Consider the following 7,572-nt stretch of genomic DNA (forward strand, 5'->3'; position numbering starts at 1 on the left):
CGCCCAGTTCAAGATCCTGGTGCCCTGACCTTGTTTCCATCCTGAGCCGAAAGGTCTCGTCTCCCTTTTTATTTTCTGCAGAGAGAAGGCAGCAGTTTAGAGGCTGGGGAGCACAGTGACCAAGTGCACAGTCTCTGGAGCCAACTTCTTGGATTCAAATCCTGCCTCTGCTGTGTGACTTTGAGCAAGTTGCTTAACTTCTGTGTGCTTCGGTTTACTCATCCATAAGGGGGGATCATAATATTCCCAACCCAACAGGGTTGTTGTGAGGATTAAATAAGTTAATACAAGTAAAGTCTTCAGCATGGTGCCTGATCGGTGCTTTGTAACTATTATTATTATTGTTATTATTATTAAGAAATCAAGCAAAAACCAAAACCTTGGCGATGTTTAGTCCCTAAAATTCATGGGACTGGTGAGGGTTGTTCCTCTTACTCCCACAGTGAGCTCCCAGTCCTCTCTCCTTCTTGGTGCCCCAGGCTGGGAACTGTGGAATCCAACTATTTCTCTGTTTTTTTTTTTCTTTTGTTTTTGTTTTTGTTTTTTTTTGAGACGGAGTCTCGCTTTGTCGCCCAGGCTGGAGTGCAGTGGCCGTATCTCAGCTCACTGCAAGCTCCGCCTCCCGGGTTTACGCCATTCTCCTGCCTCAGCCTCCCGAGTAGCTGGGACTACAGGCACCCGCCACCTCGCCCAGCTAGTTTTTTGTATTTTTTTAGTAGAGATGGGGTTTCACCATATTAGCCAGGATGGTCTCGATCTCCTGACCTCGTGATCCGCCCGTCTCGGCCTCCCAAAGTGCTGGGATTACAGGCTTGAGCCACCGCGCCCGGCTTTTTTTTTTCTTTTGAAAGAGGGTCTCACTCTGTTGCCCAGGCTAGAGTGCAATGGTGCAATCATGGTTCACTGCAGCCTCCACCTCCTGGGCTCAAGTGATCTTCCCACCTCAACTTCCTGAGTAGCTGGAACCACAGGCATGCATCACCATGCCCAGCTAATTTTTTGTAGAGATGGGGTCTCACTATGCTACCCGGGCTGGTAGCATAGTGAATTCCTGAGCTTGAATTCCTGAGCTCAAGCGATCCTCCTGCCTCAGCCTCCCAAAGTGTTGGAATAGCAGGCATGAGCCACTGTGCCTGGCCCACTAATATCTGATACTCTCCAGAGTCCCTAATCTGGCTCGGCCTCCGTCATCTCCTGCAGGACCAATGCAGTCACGTCCTTCCTGGTCACCTGGCTCCCACCCTCACCTTCTAGAGTGGTCAGATCAGAGGGAGCCTGTGCAAACCTGTGCTAGGTCACGTCCCTCCTCTGTTTGGAACCTTCCATGCCCCACCTTATTCAGAACAAAAGCCAAAGTCCTCAGTGTGGCTAACAAGTCCCTACACCGTCTTCCCCCATCACCTTTCCAACTTCTTCTCCTAAAACTCTACCCTTGCTCGTCCTGTAGCCACACCAGGTTTACCTTCTAAGACACTGTGGAGAGTCACATTCAGGTGGTACAGGTTGCAGTTGTCCTCCCAGGACTCTGGAGACTTGTGGTACATGGTCAGGATCTGCCGGGCCAGGAAACAGGGCTGTCAGAGCCCTTCCCCACCCACTGCCTTTCCTCTGCACCCCAATCCTTGACTTCCCAAGTCTCTGGCCATGTGGGGAATTTACTGCAAGATTGCCCCCTCCCCTGACCCCATCAATTCCTAGGTGCAGCGGCCAGAGCCGTGTCTGGAGTCTAGACCAGCTCTGTGTAAAAGAACTTTATGCAGTAACGGAAATGGTCCCATTTGGCATTGTCCAATGTGGCAGCCGTTAGCCACATGTGGCTACCGAACATTTGAAATGTGGCTAGTTCGATGGAGAAACTGAATTTTGAATTTTATTTAATTTTAACCCATTCACAGAGGCTTGAAGAAAGGTATGACTTGCTCAGGGTCACATAACAAAGGCACATAACAAAGGCAGAGATTCAGCCATGACTCCACTGTCTGGAACACGACACCAGACTACCTTTTGGTGAACAAAAGAGCTGTCATATGTCCCAAACTGCTGGGATTACAGCCCCAGACATATGTCATGGGGCTGGAAGAGGTCATGGATGTCAGGCCGGGCATGGTGGCTCATGCCTGTAATCCCAGCACTTTGGGAGGCCAAGGCGGTCAGATTACTTCAGGTCAGGAGTTTGAGACCAGCCTGGTCTCCATCTCAAAAAAAAAAAAAATCATGGACGTCATCCCAGCACTCAGCCTCCCAAAGTGCTGGGATTGCAGGCATGAATCACACCGACTGGCCTATATTTATTTATTTAGGTTATAAATAAATAATAATATTAGTATAATATTTTATTTATTTATTTATTTATTTATTTATTTATTTATTTATTTATTTTGACACAGAGTCTTGCTCTGTCGCCCAGGCTGGAGTGCAGTGGCGCGATCTCGGCTTAGTGCAAGCTCCGCCTCCCGGGTTCACACCATTCTCCTGCCTCAGTCTCTCCAGCAGCTGGGAATATAGGTGCACACCGCCACGCCTGGCTAATTTTTTGTATTTTTAGTAGAGACGGGGTTTCACCCTGTTAGCCAGAATGGTCTCGATCTCCTGATCTTGTGATCTGCCTGCCTTGGCCTCCCAAAGTGATGGGATTACAGGCGTGAGCCACCATGCCCGGCCTGAAACAGAGAGTGTACCTTGCCTTGATATTGGACTTCCCATCTTCCAGAACTGTGAGCGATAAATTTCTCTCTCTCTCTCTCTTTCCCCTTTCTTACTTGTCTTTCTTTCCTTCCTTCCTTCCTTCCTTCCTTCCTTCCTTCCTTCCTTCCTTCCTTCCTTCCTCCTCCCTCCTCCTCCTCCTCCTCCTCCTCCTTCTTCTTCTTCTCCTTCTTCTCCTCCTCCTCCTCCTCCTCTCTCTCTCTCTTTTTCTTTCTTTGCTTTCTTCTTTCTTTCTGACAGAGTTTTGCTCTGGTCACTCAGACTGGGGTGCAATGGCTCAATCTTGGCTCACTGCAACCTCTGCCTCCTGTGTTCAACTGATTCTCCTGCCTCAGCCTCCTGAGTAGCTGGTACTACAGGTGCCCGCTACCATGCTTGGTTACCTTTCGTAATTTTTATAGAGACAGGGTTTCACCACATTGACCAGGCTAGTCTCGAACTCCTGACCTTAGGTGATCCTCCCCCTTCGGCCTCGCAAACTGCTGGGATTACAGGCGTGAGCCACCGTGCCCAGTCAAGCCACTGCACCTGGCCTTTCTTTCTTGCTTTCTTGCTTTCCTTTCTTTTCTTTCTTCTCTTTCTCTTCCTTCCTTCCTTTGAGATAGAATCTTTCTTTATCATTTAGGGGAGAATGCAAAGTCTTGATCACGACTCACTGCAACTTCTCCCTCCTGGGCTCAAGCAATCCTTCCACCTCAGCCTCTCGAGTAGCTGTGACTATAGACATGTGCCACCATGCCCAGCTAATTTTTCAATTTTTTGTAGAGACAGAGTCTCACTCTGTTGCCCCAGTGCGTCTTGAACTCCTGGACTCAAGCGATTCTCCTGCCTGGGCCTCTCAAAATGCTGGGATTGCAGGCATGAGCCACCATGCTGGGCCAATTTCTGTTGTTTATAAGCCACCCAGTCTATTTTGCTGTAGCAGCCTGAACAGACTAATACAGTTGAATACAAAACCTACCGAGATGGTGCCTCTCCCGTTGCCACTGGCTTTGATCTCTAGGTCATCCTGGGCAAGGAACTGAAGAGAACAAAGAGGAAGATTTAAGGATGGAGGAAACAGCAAAGTGAGGGTCAAGTGTAGGGGGATGTGAGGCCTAAACACTCACCAGGGCCTCCGTTATTCCCTAACCTGGGACCTGGTGATTCATTTTCCATCTCTCTCCACGCAGATGGCTTTGCTTTTCCCTCTTCAGAGATCATTTGTGGTGTCTACACTATCACAGATCAACTGGAACTGCTCATTCAGGCTGTTTTGTTTGTTTGTTTGTTTTTGAGACCAGGTCTCAGTCTGTAGCCCAGGCTGGAGTGCAGTGGTGCGACCTCAGCTCACCTCGGTGCACCTCTGCCTCCTGGTCTCAAGTGATCCTCCTGTCTTAGCCTCCAAAGTAGCTGGGACTACAGGTGTGTAGTCCTTTTTTTTTTTTTGTATTTTTTTGTAATAACAGGATCTAACTATGTTGCCCATGCTGGTCTTGAACTCCTGACCTCAAGTGATCCACCCACCTTGGACTCCCAGAGTGTTAGGATTACAAGCGTGAGCCACTAAGTCCAGCCTAAGGCTGTGTCTTTTTTTTTTTTTTTTTTTTTTTTTTTTTTTTTTTTTTTTTGAGACACAGACTCGCTTTGTTGCCCAGGCTGAAGTGCAGTGGCATGATCCCGGATCACTGCAACTTCTGCCTCCTGGGTTCAAGTAATTCTCCTTCCTCAGCCTTCCAAGTAGTTGGGACTACAGGCTTGTGCTGTCACGCCCAGCTAATTTTGATATTTTTAGTAGAGATGGGGTTTCACCATGTTGGTCAAGCTGGTCTTGAACTCCTGACCTCAGATTATCTGCACGCCTCAGCTCAGGCTGTGCCCTAATGTGCATCCCTGGAATCTGTTCTCTTTGGAGCATTTCCAAGTTTCTCTGTGCACGGAGCTCCCATGAGCCCCTTCTCACTGGCACCTCTGCACCTCTCTTTATTTTTCTTTGTCTTTTAAAATTGATGCATAATGAGCTGGGTGCAGTGGCTCATGCCTGTAATCCCAGCACTTTGGGAGGCCGAGGCAGGTGGACCATCTGAGGTCAGGAGTTCGAGCAGCCTGGCCAACATAGTGAAACCCCATCTCTACTAAAAAATACAAAAATTAGCTGAGGGTGGTGGCAGGTGCCTGTAATCCCAGCTACTCAGGAGGCTGAGGCAGGAGAAGCACTTGACCCCAGGAAACAGAGCCTGCAGTGAACTGAGACTGTGCCACTGCACTCCAGCCTGGGCAACAGAGTGAGACTCCATCTCAAAAAAAAAAAAAATTGATGCATAATGGATGTACATAGTTTCAAGGCACGTGTGATAATGTAATGCACTCATATAATGTGTAAAGATCAGATCAGTGTACCTCAGATATCCATGACCTTAAATATTTGTCTTTTCTTTATGCTGAAATTATGCTAATTATTTTCTTCCAGCTATTTTGAAATATGCAATAGATTATTGTAAACTATAGTCACCCTACGAATCTATCAAACACTCGGTCTTATTTCTTCTATTGAACCATATGCTTGTACCCATTAATCAACTTCTTTTCATCCCTCCCTTTCTTCGTGCACTTCCTATCCTCTGGCAACCACCAGTCTAATCTCTATCTTCATCTGCAGCTACTCTTGTTTTCCTCATTATAGTCTTCTTGCATCAGCCAGAATAAAATTTTAAAAATTCACAGCCAAACCAAACATAATGGCATGCCTGTAATCCCAGCAATGTGGGAAGCCAAAGGGGGAGGATTGCTTGAGCCCAGGAGTTCAAAACATACCTGGGCAATTTAGCTAGACCCCATCTCTACAAAAAAAAATTGAAAATTAAGTCGGACATGCTGGTGCATGTCTAGTCCCAGCTACTCAGGAGGCTAAAGCAGGAGGATTGCTCGAGCCCAAGAATTAGAGTCTGCCATGAACTATGTTTGCATCACTGCACTCCAGCCTGGGCAACAGAGTAGGACCCTGTCTCTAAAAAACAAAAAATAACAAAAAAAAAAAAAAAAAAAGGAAAAAAAAGAAAAAGAAAGAAAAAAATCACAGCCAGTCACTCAAATCTCATTGCCTATAAGATCAAATCTTATCGCCTATAGGATCAAGTCCTAATTCTTGCCATGGCCTCCCAGCCCTCTGCTGAGCTCTGCCAGCCTTCAAGCCTCCTAATAGCCTGCTTTATTTGCTGTTCTCCCTTCTGACCATTCCTGTGCCTGAGTGGCTCCAGGTCTCCACTCTATGCTGTTCCCTATGTCAGAAGCACTCTTCCTCAGCTGGGCGTGGTGGCTCATGCCTGTAATCCCAGCAATTTGGGAGGCCGAGGCAGGTGGGTCACATGAGGCTAGGATTTCGAGACCAGCCTGGCCACCATGGTGAAACCCCATTTCTACTAAAACTACAAAAATCAGCTGAATGGTGCATGCCTGTAATCCCAGCTACTGGGGAGGCTGACACAGGAGAATCGCTTGAACCCGGGAGATGGAGGTTTCAGTGAGGCAAGATCATGCCACTACACTCCAGCCTGGGTGACTGAGTGAGACTCTGTCTCAACAACAACAACAACAACAACAAAAAGAAACACTCTTCCCCTCCCCTCCCTCTGCTTTCTTCATCTTGACAACTATTTATCCAGGGACATCCACTAAACAATGCGTGACCTTAGATGAGTTGTTTTCCTTCTTTTCTTTTTTAGTAGAGATGGATTCTTGCTATGTTGCCCAGGGTGTCATTTCTTTCCATTTATTTATTTATTTATATTTATTTTTATTTTTATTTTGAGATGGAGTCTCACTCTGCCACCCAGGTGCAATCCCAGGTAACTACAACTTCCTCCTCCTCCTGGGTTCAAGTGATTCTCCTGTCTCAGCCTCCCCAGTAGCTGGGATTACAGGCACGCACCACCATGCCCAGGTAATTTTTGTATTTTTAGTAGAGATGGGGTTTCACTACATTGACCAGGCTGGTCTCGAACTCCTGACCTCAGGTGATCCACCCACCTCGGCCTCCCAAAGTGCTGGGATTATAGGCGTGAGTCACGTCACTTGGCCCATTTTCTTCTAGATCTTATGGAATCTTCTAGATACCATAAGAGCAGGGACCATGGATCTTTCATAAAATAACCTCAATGCCTAGGAAAGTCTTTGATGCATGGTAGATGCTAGGGAAATGTTGATGGAATAGAAGAATCTATACATTGACAGTATAGCCACATTTCCATCGCTTATGATATCTTGGGGTGTGTCTTGAGGAGGGAGATCAGCAGGGACATGATGCTTCGCCTCATCTCCAATGTCATCTCTGCGTGTACTCTGGCCTGCCCCTTAGTGACATACCTTTGCTGACCGCCGTTGGTAGGCATTGTTGTGATCAATGTGCCAATTCACATTCAGGGCTTTCTTGGGGGCGCTGACCTGGATGTGGAAATCCTGGACGCCCTGGAAGGGGACATCTTCGCGGAAGCGGGTCAGAGCTTCAAGGGCCACCACCGTGGTCTGAGTGTTGGAATGGGGCGGGGAGGTGGGGGAACGTGGATCAGCACCACAGACAGCACTGGAGAAACCATCGGCCGGCGTGTCAGCACCACGGACAGCACCCCACACTCCCGCGTTGGACTAGTCGCGTCAGCACCTCGGCTAGCGACTCTGGCCCTCACCTCCCAGGGGTCCCCGTCACCTGGGTGGACCCGAAGCCTCCTCCCAGCTCCCGCTTCTCTAGTAGCCACTTGGCGATGGCGTGCGTCTCATTGTACCGGCGCATCTCCAGCTTCTGCATGAGCGCATAGGCTGTGGCCTCAATGGTGTACAGGGAGCCGAGGTTCTGCTCATCCACCGGCCAGTGGGTTTTGTCTAGAAACAGGGATG

This window comes from Chlorocebus sabaeus, chromosome 6 (genome assembly GCF_047675955.1).
Source record: "Chlorocebus sabaeus isolate Y175 chromosome 6, mChlSab1.0.hap1, whole genome shotgun sequence".
NCBI classification, from domain to species: domain Eukaryota; kingdom Metazoa; phylum Chordata; class Mammalia; order Primates; family Cercopithecidae; genus Chlorocebus; species Chlorocebus sabaeus.